The 21,185-nt window shown below is 39.5% G+C and overlaps 1 pseudogene; it reads left to right on the plus strand.

Annotated features, from left to right (window-relative positions):
* Nucleotides 1–848: 848 nt before the first annotated feature.
* LOC113108034 (WD repeat-containing protein 75-like) lies at nt 849–20,335 on the plus strand (annotated as a pseudogene).
* The last annotated feature ends 850 nt before the right edge of the window (nt 20,336–21,185 follow it).

The raw sequence follows: 21,185 nt of genomic DNA on the forward strand, positions 1-21,185 counted from the left end.
AAAAAAGAACAAAATTTTTAATAAATGTAGTATATATATATATATATATATATATATATATATATATATATATATATATATATATATATATATATATATATATATATATATATATATATATTTTATTGTTTAAAATTAATTGTATTTGTGCCATTTCATATTGATAACATAACCATAACATTATCACTTAAACCTTGTGTTTATTAGAATTTTTTACAGTGCTTTAAAGTGAAGTTATTACAATGTTAACTATGATGCATTTTCTTCATACATTTCTGTTTGTTTATCATATTATAGTATAATTGTACTCTTTTGGATAACAGTAATACATATCTACTAGATTTATATTTATAATACTAATAATATTTTACAGTAGACTTATTCTTATATATACAGTAGACATGTTCTTAAAAAATAATACTTTAATTCATACATTCAGTATAATTGCATGTATTCTTTTTTTAAAACAATAATACAATTCATTTGTCACGTCTATTCCTTTCCCATATTTTAGAATAAACATGTTTGATTTTAAAAACAATAATAGTTTTTACTGTATTTACAGTTCAAGCACAACTGTAACTAAATTTGACACTGAAAATATTGTCATTTTAAGTATGTACATTGTCCTGATAAATAGTTCATTAAAAAAAAAACTTTTTATTTGTTTCCTTACCACTGTAAAATTGCAAGTTATCTTTTTGAATGTTTTTACTCTAACATTTCTATATGCTTTATTTCATATTCTTTTTCTATAGTAATAATAATGACTGAACCGAGTTCTCGCATACGGCCGCATGGCGGCGCTGTGATCCGGGAGATTCGTCTCATTACACGCGAAGAAGAAACGCACAGCGGCCACATGTGATGTTTCTTTTACTGTCTATGGATGTTCACAGGCAGAAAAACCTTTCTTTTACTGTCTATGAAAAAAACATGGTGATGAAGAGGGTTGTACGCCTGGTTCGCTGCGGCGGCAGCAGCAAAGTAAACCTTAGACCCTTGATCATCTCCAATGACTCCAGGTATCCGCCAAATCAAGCGGACTTCTGTCTGAATCTAGCATCTTAAACACTGAGCCGGTTGTTGGAGGGAATTAAGTTCTCAAAGTGATGCACGAACAGTCTGGGAGCAAATTAAACTTTATGTTTATCTGAACACCTGAATGACAGGTCAAAACTGCATATTTAAAGTGTGATTAAATTTAGTGATTGTTTACTCTGTTTGTTTTCAAAGATAAAGATATTGCTTTACCAAAGTAATCTGTTGTGTAAAGGTATTACAGTTCTTTCAAGATTTACAATTCCAATGACCCCTCAATATGACTATCCCATTGTAAGGAATTTTTCCTAAATTAAAAGAAAGCTGTTTTCATTTTTTTAATGCACACAGACACACACACGCGCACAATTGTGTAGGAAAAAATAGCATCATGATATAAAATCAGTGTCTCCATTATTAATTTGGGTTGTTAGTCATTGGCCTAGTGTTCTAGTCAATAGTAAACTAGATGCATGTTTTTTTTTTTGTAAATCTGTAATTTAATCTTTTTTTATGTTTTTAATTCCAGTTTAAGTTGTTTTAGAGCATCAAGTTAAACTAAATGTAAATGACAGATGTTGTCTCAACAAATTGCAGAAATCATGAGTGTTTTTATGACAATATACATTTAATTGACAAATATTTGTATTTTATGCCAAAGTAGATTTATGTATTATTGTATTTATCTATTTATCTATCTATTTTGTTTATTTATTTTCTATGTTGGGGCTGCCAATGGTTTAAAATGATCACAATTAAACTTGTGGTTTTACTAATTAAGAAATACAATTCTGTTTTATGTTAAGCTAAAAAAAAACTAACTGCTGTGAGTTTTTGATCATTTGCATGCAGTGTATTTGAAGGAATAAAGATGGTCTGTATCATATCAATGTAAAGTTGTCTCATGGTTGCAGGTTTGTGTTGTGCACCTCTGGCGATTTAGGGAACGTCTATAGCACACGCACAGAAGAGTGGCTCCATAGTCTGCAGGGCCATAACAACATTTGAATCCGGCCAATCACCTGCAGGTCTGTGCCACACTTCAGTTCAACTGTATAGAAAGTGTGAGATAGTTGATAAGGTTTGATTGAGTTGCTTTTGTCAGTCAGCATTCAAATGAATTCTTAACCAGCTTGCTTGCTACTGGTTTACTGTTACTTAAACAGCTGATTTATTTGTTCATTCTGCATGCAGGTTTACTCTTGCTCAGTAGATGGCACTGTTAAATTATGGGACTTCATCGACGGCATCCTTATCAAGGGACAGACAGTAGTTGTTGTGAGGAAATACAAGGCCACTGTTGCAATAAATATTTTCATTCCTTTCTTGTTTTATTTTTTCAGACATTTATTATTGGATCCCCTTTGTTTGAAATATATGTGTCCGAGAAACATGAAGGAGTCCTTTGTCTTAATCTTTCAGTGGCTACAGATTCCAAAAATGTTATATATTTCTCAGAGCCAGGTGGAGTAGATTCCTGCCACATCATTGTGATGCAGTGATTAGGAGCCGTTCACATCTCTGAACCTCAGCTGTAACATTCAGGATCTCATCAGATTGTTTAACAAGGTAGAAGTAAGGGAAACTTTCCAGAGCCTCTTTGTGTGTCTGCATGTCCAGGGTGTTTTCAGTTGGTTTCCGTACATCTGCCCAAGTCTGCAGAGCAGGAGGTGTCTGCTGTTTCCAGTCGTATCAGCTCAAACCCCAGCTGCACGGCCTTCGGTAAGAGCTAACTCAGCTCAGTTTTTTTTTTAGTGTGGGTATAACATCCTTTTTTTATGCATCTGACTGTTGATGGATGTCTTGAAAATATTGAAGTGTCTACAAAACTTTTTTACAGTTTTTAATATCTACTGTACATCGATAGCCCTCATAGGCACAGAATGTTAAAGCACAGGCCATGCCCCTTTGCCTTGGATTCAGAAAAACAAGCCAAACTGAACAAATCTGGCATTTATAAACATGTGGCTTTTTAACAAAGTGTAGATCCTTTTTGATGCAATTTTTATAAAAAAAAAAAAATCCTTCTTTGAACAGGAACAGATCATGTTATAATACAAATGTATAATACTCTAAAACCAAACAAGTTAGTGTTAAAATATTTAGATACCAATAGGCATGAGTACTGTGAACCTATTTCATTTGGACCCTCAGAAAAATAATATTTATTTAATGTACAAATAAACTATACACTCCATTGAAATACTTTATGTAGCTGAAACTTCACTTTACATGTAAATCCCAGAATAAGAGAAGACTAAACCCTAATAGGTCTCCCCTTATATTAATCTTGAGCTACAATACATAAAATAACACTCATGTTCAACACTATCTATATAATAAATTAGGTTTCTGTCTGATACAGAGAAGGTGATTAATTATTTTCATGTCATGGGCAATATTTAAATTTTATACTATTTTGTTTAAATTAAAAAGATAACACTAAAACGTCATCATTGTAAGTGCTATAAGCAAATGTAGAAATCACAACATTGTATTTTTTGGTCTGACTGAATGTTTATGGATGTTCACTTTTAGATCTTTTAAAGATTACATTTAACAACATTAAATAATTAGTGTTTTATTAAATGACTTCAAAGTTATTCTGATTGTAAAACAAAAAAAATCATTATCTCTCCATATTGGATATTTCTGTGAAGACTCAGTCAGAAATTATATTGAGGCCAGATCTTTTAAATAAAATTTACAGTTACCAACAATATAGACTGCTTGGAAAAATCTCCCCACCAAACTCGTATGCCTGTTTTTATTGATGATGTAATACTAAATGTTAGTTCATGTCTGGCTGTGGAAGGTTGTTCTGGGTGAACACTGCTTCTACCTGCTCAGGTTGTTATGGGTAAATCTGCCGCCTTCCTGCACAGTCATTGTCCATGTAAGTGTTGATGTGGTGCAGTAAACAAGGTTCAAACCCCTGTAGGTTAATTAGTGTGGCACATGCTGGTGTTATTTTTGTAGACTGAGTGCCGTGTGCAATTGAACCTTTACTAGTTGTTTTGGTAAAGCCATTACACATCATGACTTTTGAATATCGTTTGTTGTTGTGGACCTGTGTTTCTTCAAGCTCAAGACATTGAAGCAGCAACCTTGCAATTAACTCAAGAGAAAAAGTCATTTCTTAACGTTGTGCTTTTTTTGGTATATTGTTTTCAGGGGGAATACATAGCATTTGCTAGGCATCTCCAACTTAATGTTTATTTCTTCAGGAAGCAGAAGACATACAGGTCATAACCGCTGGATCCTGAATAGCCTTTTTAAGGTCAGAACATGTAGGAACGTGTTCAACCGCACTGCTTATTTACTGGCCTCAGGAAACACAACAAGTGTAATGGAGACAACACCACCTTATAGTTCACCTCAAAATTGTCATTTAGGCTACTTAGTCATTTAAAAATCATATGACTCAAAAGGTAGGACCAATATTAACATTTTTCAAGTGTTTTGGTTATTAACCTACTAATGAATAGCATAATTCAGGTGCTTTTTAGAATAGTAGCTAGCAAGAGATTTCTATGAACTATTATCTCCCTAAGACAGCTTGACTATTGATTATGAAGTTTGGAAGTATTGTGAAATGTCCTGTAAAAATAAACTCTTTTTTGATAGATTTTTTTTGTGTGTGTGTCCATCCATCCATCCATCATCTTCCGCTTATCCGGGGCCGGGTCGTGGGGGCAACAGTCTAAGCAGAGACGCCCAGACTTCCCTCTCCCTAGCCACTTCCTCCAGCTCTTCCGGGGGGACCCCGAGGCGTTCCCAGGCCAGCCGGGAGACATAGTCCCTCCAGCGTGTCCTAGGTCTTCCCCGGGGCCTCCTCCCGGTGAGACGTGCCTGGAACACCTCCCTGGGAAGGCGTCCAGGAGGCATCCGAAATAGATGCCCGAGCCACCTCAGCTGGCTCCTCTCGATGTGGAGGAGCAACGGCTCTACTCTGAGCTCCTCCCGAGTGACCGAGCTTCTCACCCTATCTCTAAGGGAGCGCCCAGCCACCCAACGGAGAAAGCTCATTTCGGCCGCCTGTATCCGGGATCTTGTCCTTTCGGTCATGACCCACAGCTCATGACCATAGGTGAGAGTAGGAACGTAGATTGACCGGTAAATCGAGAGGTTTGCCTTACAGCTCAGCTCCTTCTTCACCACGACAGACCGGTACAGCGACCGCATTACTGCAGAAGCTGCCCCGATCCGTCTGTCAATCTCACGTTCCATCCTTCCCTCACTCGTGAACAAGACCCCAAGATACCTGAACTCCTCCACTTGAGACAGGAACTCTCCACCAACCTGAAGTGGGCAATCCACCCTTTTCCGACTGAGAACCATGGCCTCGGACTTGGAGGTGCTGATTCTCATCCCAGCCGATTCACACTCGGCTGCAAACCGTCCCAATGCACACTGAAGGTCCTGGTCTGAGGATGCCAACACGACAACATCATCCGCAAAAAGCAGCGACGAAATCATATGGTCCCCAAACCAGACACTCTCCGGCCCTTGGCTGCGCCTAGAAATTCTGTCCATAAAAATTATGAACAGAACCGGTGACAAAGGGCAGCCCTGCCGGAGTCCAACATGCACCGGGAACAGGTCTGACTTACTGCCGGCAATGCGAACCAAGCTCTTGCTCCGGTCGTACTGGGACCGAACAGCCCTAAGTAGGGAGCCGCCGACCCCATACTCCCGGAGCACCCTCCACAGGATGTCACGAGGAACACGGTCGAATGCCTTCTCCAAATCCACAAAACACATGTGGACTGGTTGGGCAAACTCCCATGAACCCTCCAGCACCCTGGAAAAGGGTATAGAGCTGGTCCAGTGTTCCACGACCGGGACGAAAACCACACTGTTCCTCCTGGATCCGAGGTTCCACTATCGGCCGAATTCTCCTCTCCAGTACCCTGGCATAGACTTTCCCAGGGAGGCTGAGAAGTGTGATCCCCCTATAGTTGGAACACACTCTCCGGTCCCCCTTCTTGAATAGAGGGACCACCACCCCGGTCTGCCAGTCCAGAGGTACTGTCCCCAACCGCCATGCGATGTTGCAGAGGCGTGCCAGCCAAGACAGCCCCACAACATCCAGAGACTTGAGGTACTCGGGGCGGATCTCGTCCACCCCCGGTGCCTTGCCACCGAGGAGCTTTTTAACTATCTCGATGACTTCAGCCCGGGTGATGGACGAGTGCCCCCCCGAGTCCCCAGCCACTGCTTCCTCAACGGAACACAAGTCGGTGGGATTGAGAAGATCCTCAAAGTATTCCTTCCACCGCCCGACGATATCCCCAGTTGAGGTCAACAGGTGCCCATCTCTACTGTAAACAGTGTTGGTAGGGCACTGCTTCCCCCTCCTGAGGCGTCGAACAGTTTGCCAGAATCTCTTCGAGGCCAACCGATAGTCCTTCTCCATGGCCTCACCGAACTCCTCCCAGGCCCGAGTTTTTGCCTCCACGACTACCCGGGCTGCAGTCCGCTTGGCCTGCCGGTACCTGTCAGCTGCCTCCGGAGTCCCACAAGCCATCCAGGCCCGATAGGACTCCTTCTTCAGCTTGACAGCATCCCTTACTTCCGGTGTCCACCACCGGGTTCGGGGATTGCCGCCTCGACAGGCACCGGAGACCTTACGGCCACAGCTCCGAGCAGCCGCAGCGACAATGGAGGTGGAGAACATGGTCCACTCGGACTCAATATCTCCAGACTCCCTCAGGATCCGGTCGAAGCTCTGCCGGAGGTGGGAGTTGAAGATCTCTCTGACAGGGGGCTCGGCCAAACGTTCCCAACAGACCCTCACAGTACGTTTGGGTCTTCCGAGTCTGTCCAGCTTCCTCCCCCGCCATCGGATCCAACTCACCACCAGGTGGTGATCAGTTGACAGCTCCGCCCCTCTCTTCACCCGAGTGTCCAAGACATATGGCCGAAGGTCTGATGATACGACCACAAAGTCGATCATCGACCTCCGGCCAAGGGTGTCCTGGTGCCACGTGCACTGGTGGACACCCTTATGCTTGAACATGGTGTTCGTTATGGACAAACCGTGGTTAGCACAGAAATCCAATAACAGAACACCGCTCGGGTTCAGGTCAGGGGGGCCGTTCCTCCCAATCACGCCCCTCCAGGTGTCACTGTCACTGCCCACGTGAGCGTTGAAGTCCCCCAGTAGAACGACGGAGTCTCCAGTCGGAGCACTTTCCAGCACCCCTCCCAGAGACTCCAAGAAGGCCGGGTAGTCCGCACTGCCGTTCGGCCCGTAGGCACAAACGACAGTGAGAGATCAGTTTGCCAGAATCTCTTCGAGGCCAACCGATAGTCCTTCTCCATGGCCTCACCGAACTCCTCCCAGGCCCGAGTTTTTGCCTCCACGACTACCCGGGCTGCAGTCCGCTTGGCCTGCCGGTACCTGTCAGCTGCCTCCGGAGTCCCACAAGCCATCCAGGCCCGATAGGACTCCTTCTTCAGCTTGACAGCATCCCTTACTTCCGGTGTCCACCACCGGGTTCGGGGATTGCCGCCTCGACAGGCACCGGAGACCTTACGGCCACAGCTCCGAGCAGCCGCAGCGACAATGGAGGTGGAGAACATGGTCCACTCGGACTCAATATCTCCAGACTCCCTCAGGATCCGGTCGAAGCTCTGCCGGAGGTGGGAGTTGAAGATCTCTCTGACAGGGGGCTCGGCCAAACGTTCCCAACAGACCCTCACAGTACGTTTGGGTCTTCCGAGTCTGTCCAGCTTCCTCCCCCGCCATCGGATCCAACTCACCACCAGGTGGTGATCAGTTGACAGCTCCGCCCCTCTCTTCACCCAAGTGTCCAAGACATATGGCCGAAGGTCTGATGATACGACCACAAAGTCGATCATCGACCTCCGGCCAAGGGTGTCCTGGTGCCACGTGCACTGGTGGACACCCTTATGCTTGAACATGGTGTTCGTTATGGACAAACCGTGGTTAGCACAGAAATCCAATAACAGAACACCGCTCGGGTTCAGGTCAGGGGGGCCGTTCCTCCCAATCACGCCCCTCCAGGTGTCACTGTCACTGCCCACGTGAGCGTTGAAGTCCCCCAGTAGAACGACGGAGTCTCCAGTCGGAGCACTTTCCAGCACCCCTCCCAGAGACTCCAAGAAGGCCGGGTAGTCCGCACTGCCGTTCGGCCCGTAGGCACAAACGACAGTGAGAGATCTATCCCCGACTCGAAGGCGCAGGGAAGCGACCCTCTCGTTCACCGGGGTAAACTCCAACACATGGCGGCTGAGCTGGGGGGCTATTAGCAAACCCACTCCAGCCCTCCGCCTCTCACCATGGGCAACTCCAGAGTGGTAGAGAGTCCAGCCTCTCTCAAGAAGTGTGGTTCCAGAGCCCAAGCTGTGCGTTGAGGTGAGCCCGACTATCTCTAGTCGGTACCTCTCGACCTCCCGCACAAGCTCAGGCTCCTTCCCCGCCAACGCGGTGACATTCCACGTCCCTAAAGCCAGATTCCGTGTCCAGAGATCGGGTCGTCGGGGGTCTCGCCTTCGACTGTTGCCCGATCCTCTATGCACCGGCCCCTTACGCTCCCTCCTGCAGGTGGTGAGCCCACAGGAGGGCGGCCCCACGTCACTCCTTCGGGCTAAGCCCGGCCGGACCCCATGGGGGAAGGCCCGGCCACCAGGCGCTCGCATACGAGCCCCAACCCCGGGCCTGCCTCCAGGGTGGGGCCCCGGCTGCGCCATGCCGGGCGACGGTGTGTGTGTGTGTGTGATATTTTCATACATTCCCCACATGTCATTACTGTAATGTGAAAAACAAACAAACACTAAAATCACATTTTCATTATCATAAAGCTAACTAACGGTCACAAGAGAAACAATGTTTTGGTATTGGTTTTATCACTTGGTTTACGTTTTTGTATCGTTTTACTAGGTATACAATGGATTTTTGTGATGGTGTGTGATTTTGATGGTTAATCAACCATCAATAATTAAGTGAGAAATGTGGTTAAAGATTAATAATGAAATATAATTCCTGCTGTGTTGCTGTTGTAATTGAATTGTCAAAAAGCAAAAATGGAACAATTAAAAATTGATTTTGTACAGTGTAGTGGTTAGTGATTGGACATAAAAGAAAATCTGTTGTAATATCTGTTAAAAAGTATTTTTTTATACAATAAAATACTGTATTTAAATGTACAGTAAATTATAAAAAAATATTTATTTTGTGCTAAATGGAAGTCAGTCAGCATGTAAATGGAAATTATATTTCTGTGTGAAGTATTTCTTTAAATATCCACTCTTTTTTTCTCTCTCTCTTTGTAGTTTTTCTTTAAAAGTCACAGACAGGAAAGGACCCAAAAATGCATTCACATGCATAGCCTGTCACCCAACAGACGACTGCATTGCTACCGGTCATGAAGATGGAAAGATCCGCCTCTGGTAAGGCCACAGCTCTCTATCCAGTTCTTAAAGTTCATGTGCAGGTCACGTGATCAGAATTGAAGGTTTTAAATTAATTTGGTTTTTGCTAAAGGAGAAACTTCGTTCACAAAAAAAGAGTACACATATTCCACCCAGCACTGGCATCACAATGCTGTGAACACTTTGTGTTTTACTCCAGAAGGTGGGTAGTACTGTGGCTTTGGTGTTTTTCACACTCTTTTCACTTCTTCCTCTGTGTTAAATAAACGTGTGTTACAGTCCCCATCTGAGAAAACACGACTGTTAATGTCTCTACAGGCACTCATCTGCTGAGTGGAGGCATTAAGTCTGTGCTTGTCCAGTGGCAGTATGGGGCAGGGAACAGAAATAGATCCTGCCCCGTATCGGAGGGTCCATATTACATATATCAGCAGTATCTGATGGGCAGTTTTGCACCTCTCATTCAGACAACAGTAAGTCTTTATCTTTGTCGTGGACCTGGGATTTCACTCGAAAATTTATTTGAAAGAAATTGTATTTTGTCTAAAAAAAGACTTAATTAAGATTTTTTATACATAAATCATTTTCATGCACCCCATATCTTATCTTAATGCGAACATGTAAAAATATAATTCCTCACTCATATTATAATTATATACAGTGCTATATTATTGAATTTTTCAAGTAATTATACATTATGGTATTTATTGTACTTTTTATAAATTACATACTGGTTTCCTTATTTCAAAAGAATGGAAATTTGATCTTCAACCATCTCTTACAGGTAACAGTTCATTTGAATCACATGCAATTACTATAACCCACCCTTTTAAAATCCAGTTTGTAGTCATCTATCATCCCCCAGGTCAACTGGGAAACTTCTTGAAAGGGGGTTGGAAGTGTTACCGTAATATCAAACTTTCCTGAGGATGGTACACCTCTGGTACTGCTTGGTGACTTCAACATCCATCTAGATAAACCCCTGACTGCTGACTTCATTACTCTGCTCGCCTCGCCTCATTTGATCTCAAGCGAGCGTCTACTACAGCAACCCACAAATCAGGCAACCAACTGGACCTCATCTGCACATGCTGTTGCTCCTTGGCCAACACTTTAGTTGCTCCACCACACACCTCAGACCACTTCCTCATCACTTCTAACCTCACATTTTCTCCTGAAGCAGCACACACTCCACCACAGGTCACCTTTCGATTGAACCTACACTCACTCTCTCCATCTCACCTATCCTCTATGGATTCATCCTGACTTCTTTACTTTCTCAGTTTTCAGCACTGTACATGAACAGTTCTACTGACACTCTTTGCTCCACTCTAACCTCTTGCTTGTACACATAGCTATGTGTTCTGTGCTAAACTAACTGAGACTTGTCATGGCACTTGTATACTATTGTTGTTCTCTCGTTGGTCTGATTGCTTTTATTGTTCTCATTTGTAAATCAATTTGGATAAAAACGTCTGCTAAATGATTAAATGTAAATGTACATTTAAGTATTACAGTATAAAAGTTAAATCTTACTGGTCCAAAATCCTAGTCCACAAAACCGTACATTAAACATCAGATACACTACACTTCAAAAGTTTGGGGTCCGTGTGACTATGTTTTTCAAAGAACTCCTGCAAGGATATTCATTAAGGATGCATTAGATTGATTAAAAGTTATAGTAAAGACATTTATAATTTTACAAAAAAAAATTGTTTATATAAAATTTATCATGGTTTCCACAAAATTTTTTATCAGCACCGCTGTTTTCAACATTGTTCAAAAAAATATTTCAGTACCAAAACATATTGAAATTATTTCTGGAGGATCATTTGACAATGAAGAGTAAATAATTGCTGCTGAAAAAAACATTACCGGAATAAATTACATTTTACATGTATTTTTTATTAATTAAATGCCGCCTTGTGACCATTAAATAAATATTTTGAAAAAAAAAAAGTTTAGACCAGCTGTTCTGCTCCAAACAAATGTTCTGATTTGTTGTTATTGGGTTGCAAACTGTTTCTAAAATCACTCTGGATTAAGGCAATGATTAAGTTCATGAGAATATTATGGGCAGAAAATGATAATGTTGAATTGCAAAAAACCTAAATGGCTTTACTTCATGCAGATTGTAATTTTATATGTCATACCTATGACATGTACATTTCAAATTTAGTTAGTCTTTACCCACATATTTCAGTATGCTATAATTTGTCAATCAATCACCTTTATTTATATAGTGCTTTAAACAAAATACATTGCGCCAAAGCACTGAACAACATTCATTTGGAAAACAGTGTCTCAATAATGCAAAATGATAGTTAAAGGCAGTTCATCATTGAATTCAGTTATGTCATCTCTGTTCAGTTGAAATAGTGTCTGTTTTAATTTGCAATCAAGTCAACAGTCAATTTGTGACTGCTTTCTGGTTTGTCATTGCCTTCTCTTCCTCCTCAGAGATCACAATTATCGAGAGCAGCTTCAAAGTGTGTGGAGTAATTCAGGGTATAGTCAAAGGTGTGTAAAATCTCATTTGCACGAACCTTTCAGATTTCCTAACTATTGCAGTAAATGTTTATTTCTTCCGATGCTTTTTATTCTTTCAGGAGATGCCATTTTGACTGATCTAATGATTGACCCTCGCAGTAAAGCTTTAGTGCTGAATGGGAAACCGGGTCATTTACAGTTTTACTCTCTGCTGCGTGACAAGCATCTCTACAATGTGAGTTTGTCACAGTTAATACTTTCATAAAGCTTAACGTTTCTCTAAAGTAAAGTTACATGGGGAAGTATGCACTGGGGAAAAAAAATCGAATCACATGTTAATGTATTAGTTCTGCCCTTGTGTGTTATGCTGACAAGGGTCCTATACTCTTGTCACCCGACATATGTCAGATGAAAACACATGATCTGTGGGATCTTCGTGTCAAACATTGTTCATCATGATATACATAGATTTTTGTGTAACGGTCTGTCTATTGCATTCACAGCTGGACATATGCAACAGGAGTATATTTATGAAGCGGGCCTGGATCAGTTTGGTGAAGGCTGCTTTTGACATAAAAGGGTCCTGGCTTGCTACAGTGGAGGAAAGGGGACACAAATCCTCTGATCTTGAGTTTTTCCTCAAACTGTGGGCTTTCGATGAAAGAATGCAAAGTTATTCATGCTAGATTGCCGATTTGAATAATATAAAGCATGTTATTCATGCAAGAAATGCATGGCTTTTGCCATTTCTCGTGGTCCACAATCAAATAATATATCACTTTAAATGAACAATCAAATATATTGGCACTGTTCCTACCTTCATTAGTGATAAAATACAAACCCGTTTCCAAAAAAGTTGGAACAGTGTACAGATTGTGAATAAAAACAGAAGGCAATGATGTGGAAGTTTCAAATGTCAATATTTTATTCAGATATGAATAAATGTATCATTTTAAGAGATAAATAAGTTGATTTTAAATTTCATGGCATCAACACATCTCAAAAAAGTTGGGACAAGGCCATGTTTACCACTGTGTGGCATCTCCTCTTCTTTTTATAACAGTCTGCAAACGTCTGGGTATTGAAGAGACAAGTTGCTCAAGTTTAGGAATAGGAATGTTGACCCATTCTTGTCTAATACAGGCTTCTAGCTGCTCAACTGTCTTAGGCCTTCTTTGTCACATCTTCCTCTCTACGATGTACCAAATGTTTTCTATGGGTGAAAGATCTGGACTGCAGGCTGGCCATTTCAATACCCGGATCCTTCTTCTACGCAGCCATGATGTTGTAATTGATGCAGTATGTGATCTGGCATTGTCATGTTGGAAAATACAAGGTCTTCCCTGAAAGAGACGACGTCTGGATGGGAGCATGTGTTGTTCTAGAACTTGGATATACTTTTCAGCATTGATGGTGCCTTTCCAGATGTGTAAGCTGCCCATGCCACACGCACTCATGCAGCCCCATACCATCAGAGATGCAGGCTTCTGATCTGAGCGCTGATAACAACTTGGGTTGTCCTTGTCCTTGACATGGTGTCCCAGTTTTCCAAAAAGAACTTCAAATTTTGATTCGTCTGACCACAGAACAGTTTTACACTTTGTCACAGTCCATTTTAAATGAGCCTTGGCCCAGGCAAGGTGGATTGTGTTCACCGACAATGTTTTCTGGAAGTATTCCTGAGCCCATGTTGTGATTTCCATTACAGTAGCATTCCTGTATGTGATGCAGTGCTGTCCAAGGGCCCGAAGATCACGGGCATCCAATATGGTTTTCCGGCCTTGACCCTTACGCACAGAGATTGTTCCAGATTCTCTGAATCTTTGGATGATATTATGCACTGTAGATGATGATAACTTCAAAAAACTTTTCTCTGAGAAACTCCTTTCTGATATTGCTCCACTATTTTTCGCCGCAGCATTGGGGGAATTGGTGATCCTCTGCCCATCTTATCTTCTGAGAGACACAGCCACTCTGAGAGGCTCTTTTTATACCCAATCATGTTGCCAATTGACCTAATAAGTTGCAAATTGGTCCTACAGCTGTTCCTTATATGTACATTTAAACTTTTCCTTATTGCTACCTGTCCAAATTTTTTGGGAATGTGTAGCTCTAATGAAATCCAAAATGAGCCAATATTTGGCATGACATTTCAAAATGTCTCACTTTCAACATTTGAAATGTTATCTATGTTCTATTGTGAATAAAATATAAGTTTATGAGATTTGTAAATTATTCCATTCCTTTTTTACTCACAATTTGTACAGTGTCCCAACTTTTTTGGAATCGGGTTTGTAATTGTATTTGTGCAATTTTGTCTTGATAACGTAATCATAACGTTATCGCTTAAAGCTTGTGGTTATTATATTTATATAAAATTATATATATATATATATATATATATATATATATATATATATATATATATATATATATATATATATATATATAAAAACTCATAAACTATACTAGACAATACTAAACAATACTAGAATATTTCAAATAAAAACATGTTTGGTCAAGAAAAAAATTATCTGATAGGATTCTCTGATGATTAGAAAGTTCAAAAGAAGAGTTTGTGTTTAAAATAGAGATCTTTTGTTACATGGATGCCTTTAATTTCTATATTTCTTTTAATTTATATTTAAAATGTGACTGCAGGGTTTTGAATGATAGTATAAAAATGTTCATATATCTAAACAGACTTTATTTCTGGAATGTAATTAATGTATTTTTCCATCCCATTAGTTTGTTACTGAACACTACCATCACTGCCGCCCTCATGTATCGGATTATATATCCATGTGCTTCAGCTCTTCTGAGGAGACCACCATGCTGTTGACCACAGCAGAAGACAGCCAGTTCAAAGCATGGTGTCAGGGTGCCGACACAGACACACAACGTGAGTCAAACCCCTCAGACATTTGCAAAGGTGTTAGTGTTGGACTGAGAAGCCAAACACCAAAGGTCACGAGTCTGAATCCAGACATACCTGTCTCACTGCAACATTTCCATTTGTGTTTTAGAGGACCAGAACTTCTGGTCATGTGATTTTGTGGGCAGCTACCATAACCTGAAGCCCACAAACTGCAGTTTTTCAGCCGATAGCTCTCTCCTGGCGGTGAGCTTCCAAGAAGTCATTACCATATGGAGCCCAGACACCTGGGAGATGCTCACCACCCTCTGCCAACCACCTGGAGTAATAAGGTGCGACATGTTGTTTTACCACTGCCAGTCCAAACTCTTTCTAATGCATTTGGAATGGGTTTCACAGGTTTTTTTTTTCACGTCTTTAGATGTGTTTCCCATTCATAGTGGTGAATCAGCATTCACTAAACTGTCCACACAGTCTGAATAGTAGTAACTTAGTAATTAAGATTTAGATGGTGGCCAGACAGAATGGGGATTCAGTCCTGCAAAGCAGTTGAGCACAAGCCAAGTCCTGCAGGGTCAACAGGGACACAGTTTTGCTCCATCATTGTGTTTTTGAATAAAAGGAAGTTCATTAGGTGCAGCTCGGATGAAAAGTGAATTACAAGCTTCTTCCTTACCTTCCTATATTAAAGTAGCAGTGTATTATAGGTTTTTTTAAACATTTTTTTTTTTAAATAGATATCAGGACTGAAATATTTGAAATGGTTTTATTTCTAGTTTTCTGCAATGTCAGTACACTGATACAAGCTGAGCTTTGTATAGTAAATGTGTATTTTTAATATTGTGCTGCATGTTTTAGAGCTAAGCAAGCATAATCCAGTTTTTCATTGGCTGAGGCTACATTTACACAACAATTTAGTCAAAAATGGAAAAGTTTTTTATCTGCATAAACACTGTATTTAGGAATGCCAGCCCAGTCGTTAGCACTGCTAATAAACTGTTAATAAACAGTACCTGTAGGGAAGTGACGATTAGCTCTTTGTGGGCGGGAGTTCTGTCAGTAAAATCACCACAACGATGTCGATATACCTAACATGTAGTTCGCACGCACATGACGTCACTGTTTCAGAGATTCCCATACTTGCCGTTGGCTTGTTTAACATGCTTTCGGGAATGCAATGTGTCAGTTACTTAAGAAATGTTCTGTTAAAAACTCCAGTGTTGTGACAACACTAGTAAATTGGTCTTAAAGGAGGGGTTTGAAAAAACTGTCACAGTGTTTCAAGAAATAGTGACTTTTCCTTGCAGTGAAAGCAAAACAAAAGAGATAGCAAAAGAGAAAATCTTCTGGAGATAATTGATAACTTGTGTGAAGAACAGGTTGAGATTTAGCAGTTATTCACTATAATCTTCACATCTGCCCCAGCTCTCTTTGAAGTATTGATTAAAAAAGTAGCAATGTCCAATTTGTGAATAAATTATTCTTTTGAGCCGAGATCTTTTCAGTGAATTATTTGATCTGAATCAGAGTGACTGATTCACAAATCAAACTGATTTGGATCTTGAGTTCAGCTCTTTTTGTAATTGTATGTTAAATCATAACCAGTACATTTTTAATGTCATCTTTTGTCATATGATTTGAAGATAACATGATGACAGATTTTTAAGTTAGCTTTTTACTGTATCATGAAGCATGGAATGTGGATATGTAGTTGTAGTAATCAGGAACTTGCGAGTGCTAAATCTGCTTTGTACAGTATTTCCAATCCTCTCATACTTAATAAATGAGCCATAAATTCGTGGGCCAGCTTTGCACCATGTTTGATTTCAGTCTCTCTCTCACACACACACACACACAAACGTTTTGTAGACTTGGTACAACTATAAGACCTCTGGATATTTAATGTTAATGTTGTTTTAAAACGTTTGTTGCCGTTATATCAGTTTCTGATTAACAGTAAGGCTCATCACTCACTGAGACTAATCTGATGAAATATGTAACTGACATGGGTTTTTGCTGATCATGGTGGTCTTTGAATTGGTAAAACCGACTAAAGGCAGCTACTTTGATCCCATCAGAGACCTTTGTTTCGGCTGGTTAAGCTGCTCCAAATACTTGCTTGGCACGACCACCGGAAACCTTCTTTGCTGCTGGAACCTCCTCACTTGTGCATGTAAGTAGTCATTAATATTGGCTCAAATTTCATATTTGCAGTTCCCCCAAGAATGGTTTTAGTAAACTTATGAAAACCCTGACATGGACTGATTTTATAGTATTTTCATGGGCTTGACAGCTCATGATTTGAAAAATAATAACAGTATACTGGTTTGAAAGGACTTGAAAGTAATTAATGCCAGGAGTTTAATCTTGTGGTGAACTTCTCGTGGGTAACTAGGTTTGCTCAGTCAGGTTTTGGTTTTGCAAGGTCAGTTTTATTTAATGTCTAATCTCCTTCACTCAACAGTGGAGTGGAGCACATCTGTGGAAGTTTCCAAGCTGCAGCCAGACCCCTTGTCAGAAAATATGGCCGCCTTTTCATACCAGTCTGAACATAGAGACCGTAAGTGTTTGAAAGGTCATCTTCTTTGTTTAGCAATACATTTAGTAGTAAAGTGTATATAATTGGGGATCTTAGTTTGTTTCTTTAATGCATCAGACTTATGCACAATATTTTCTAGTCTGTATATAGTGTTTGTTTTCAAAACCAGCGAGCCGCGGCCTCTGTTCACCAATAAGAACGTGTGCTCAGAGAAGGTTCACCGTGCCTTTTTTGTTCCTCGAGAAGAGCCATTGAACAGTTGTGACTAATATTCTCAGTGGCTCAACAGATCTCAGCTGTACTTCCTCACCCAAGACATGGTATTTCAATGATATTTGTCATCACACAACGGCTTTTACACACATGTACACAACAGTTGGATGGTTCTTTTTTTTTTAATGTTTGTTAGTTCCCACATGCATTGAAAACCTAGATTAATTTTAAAATAGTGTTTTTGGAAAATACATTAACATTTATATTATTTGTATGTTAAAAGCAATATCATTTTGATATTAAAAATTAAGGTCGAAGTTTATTAGAAAAATATTTTTAATTATAAAAGTTACATTTTTTTTAATTTATTTTAATTATATCAACTTATTAAATGTAAATATAGTATTTAAATATTTAAAAATATATTAAAATATATAAATTAAGTAATTCTCCATTGAAATGGAGTGTATTCAATTATCAGGATTTATTGACCTTCAGCACAGCAACAGAGGAGGACAGAATGTTGTCTTCAAGTAAACGGGTATTGTTTTGTTTTTTTACACCATCCTTACTTTCACACATTTAGAAGACCCCCAAAGTAACTGGTCTCTCTCGTGTGACTTTTGTGCAGCTTGTCATTGATGACAGTGTTGCTGTAACACCATTTTACCTGCTGTTGGGCAAACACAAACAACAGCAGCAGAAACTCCACACACAGTCCCATCCAGCGGCTGACAAACCCCATCAGCCACAGAGCTCTGTTAACATCAAAGAACTAAGTCATTTCACCTATGTAGGCTTTCTGTTTAATTATGTTTCTGAGGATTATGTGATACTGACGACTGGAGTAATCAGAGATGTGATTTGTTTTTTCTTCAGTATAAATGCTGATTATATTATTTTCTGTTCTCTGAGGGATCACCCTTGGACCCTTTTTTTGATGGGTGGGTGGGGGTAAAACAATATAAGGCAATGTAACAGTTTCTACAGGTTTTTTTTTTTTTTTTTTTGGTATTTATTTCTTGTAATGCCTCTCTTTATTTTTGTTACACACACCAGCTCGTGTTCTATGTGCCGCAACAGTCCTGTGCTCAATGTTTGTCAATTCCCTCCTGATCTCCACAACACTGGAGTCCAGCAAGACCCACTCAGGTACTTTGTTTACATGCATATTAAATAGGCTTGGGAATCGTTAGAAATGTTTCAGTTCCGATTCCGGCTCCATTTTTGCCTAACAATTCCTGATTCCGGTTCTGATTCCTGTTCCATTTGAATGAACTATTTCTTTTTTCTATTTTACCTTTATTGAATGTAGTGTTGCTGTAAGGTAGTAAATAATGCTGAGTAATGCTAGTCCATCAGTCAAATGTGCTTCAAAGTAACATTTTGCTTTTCAAGCAGGAATAAGCTGGTTGTCCAAATAGTCCCTTGAGGGCTAAGACACTTGTTCATTTCCCTAAATTAATGAAATATTAACTTTTATAACCATGTATACACACACTCCATAAAGCCCCTATTTTACAAATAATAAAGCAGTCGAGATGGTGTGATGAAATGAGTGGTTTCCACATTTTTAAACATACAAACAAATATTTTGTTTATCACTCTTAAAATGACCTGTACACTAAATAATCTAACCCTCAAACTTAAATAAGAAAAGAAGTCGGTTTATTTAGTGGTCCACGATGAAGTCAGTATGTAAATTAATGACAATATTGGACAAAAATATAATGTTATTTAGCCAGTACTGCTGTAACACAGCAGTGTTAATTTTGAAAGCAAATTTTGATTTAGTTTTAGTCAAAGTCTTTTGACTTTGTTTTTAGTTTTAGTCTATTAAATATCTTAAGATCAACTAAATCTACAGTAAATTTAGTCTGCTAAAATCAAATGGGTTTAGTTCATTTATTAAACACTTCTCTAAAATTTCTGAACTCATTAATATAGGTTTGATATTAAGGTTTCATCATGATGGAGACAGATTTAACTGCGGTGACACACAACATGCCTTTGTTAAAATTAAATAAAACCACTTCTCATAAAGAACAAGAACATGGACTTATTAATGAAATACCAAGGATTATACAGGCTAATTATGCATTCTTTATTGCAACGTGTTTAGCATATTCTTCTTCATTTAAGCAGACATATTTATTTCTATAAACAAATTTAGATTAATCTTTAGGGTTTTAAGTTTTTCAGTCAGGAGCAGTGAGTGATTTTCTGTCTGTCTTTTGTTTCTGGATTAATATCAATGCCACAGAAAAAAAGCAACTAAATTGCTATTCCTATAAAACTGTATAAACGGATGCAATGTACCGAGGCACGTTGCCTTGCTGTTTGCGTTCACTTAAGACATCATCAGCTGTGTTTATGCGAATACTCATCAAAATGGACAATTCGAACCAGTTCTCGGTTCCCAACCCTAATAATAAATATTTATGAATATTTATTTTTTTTGAAAGATCACCACAGTTAACATGCCTGCTTCTCAGTTTCCCTTCTCTTTTCCTGAGATGCTCTGTATTGCAACCACATAAGTCTTTTTTGTTTGTTTTTGCTTCTGGCATGCCTTCAGAGAGGATATGGACAGTGAGAAAGAGGAAGAGGACTCTGAGGAGGAAATGGAGGCATGTGATAGTCAGCAGGAGCTCAGATCCCAGGGTTCAGTGGGTGAGGTTACACCGAAGCTTTCTAAAGCACTAGAGAGGGAACTGAAAAGGGTCAGAAAGACCGACTTTAGCTGGATGGCTGGTCTCATTGACTCCAAACCATGAAGAAGCAATTTCACAATCCTGTAAATGTGGTGGTGTTTTTTTTTTTTAATTATTCTTCCCAACTTGCTTCAGATCTAAACCAGTGGTTGGTTCGCAAATGTTTATTTGGACTACAGCAGTCCATTAGTGGTTTGATGATTCTTTTTGAAACAACAAAGCTATTTTGTAACAAAGAATTTCAGTATAATGTTCATCCAATTTGCATCAACAATAATTTCTAAAGAAATTTTATAAAGAAGTTTTTGAACAATGTAATGTGACATTGAATTTATTTAAGTATATTTGATGTTTGTTCATTTTAATGACGAACTTCTTCCATCGCCGATGGCTGATAGACATCAGGAGGTGACAGCATTGTGACCCCCGCCCCCTTGGAATGCACCGCTTTCTAGTTTCATTGTCACTTTCAAAATTTGCACTCGCACATATCCTTTTTTTTATACTATGGCGCAGCAGTACTTACCACACATTTATAAGATTATATGTTTGTCATTGGTACTGAGGATCTGCAAAATATATGGATTCACGCTTTGGGCACACTCCCTAACCCTAGGAATATATATATATATATATATATATATATATATATATATATATATATATATATATATATATAGTAAAACAACTAATTTACTTTAATTCTGTTAATCTCTGTGTACTAATGTAAACTAATAGGCATAGTAAACATTGTAAACAATAATGTGTTATAAACTGCTTTCCAGGAAATGTTTCAAAGGTCATGGTTTTAAAGACTGATATTGTACAAAATGAGTTGCTTGGGATGCAAGTTAGTTCACGTGTGCATTTCTTTTTGAAACACCAAGAAGCATATCTTATCTCTTACCAGTGT

Source organism: Carassius auratus, chromosome 9 (assembly GCF_003368295.1).
Source record: "Carassius auratus strain Wakin chromosome 9, ASM336829v1, whole genome shotgun sequence".
Classification (NCBI taxonomy): Eukaryota; Metazoa; Chordata; class Actinopteri; order Cypriniformes; family Cyprinidae; genus Carassius; species Carassius auratus.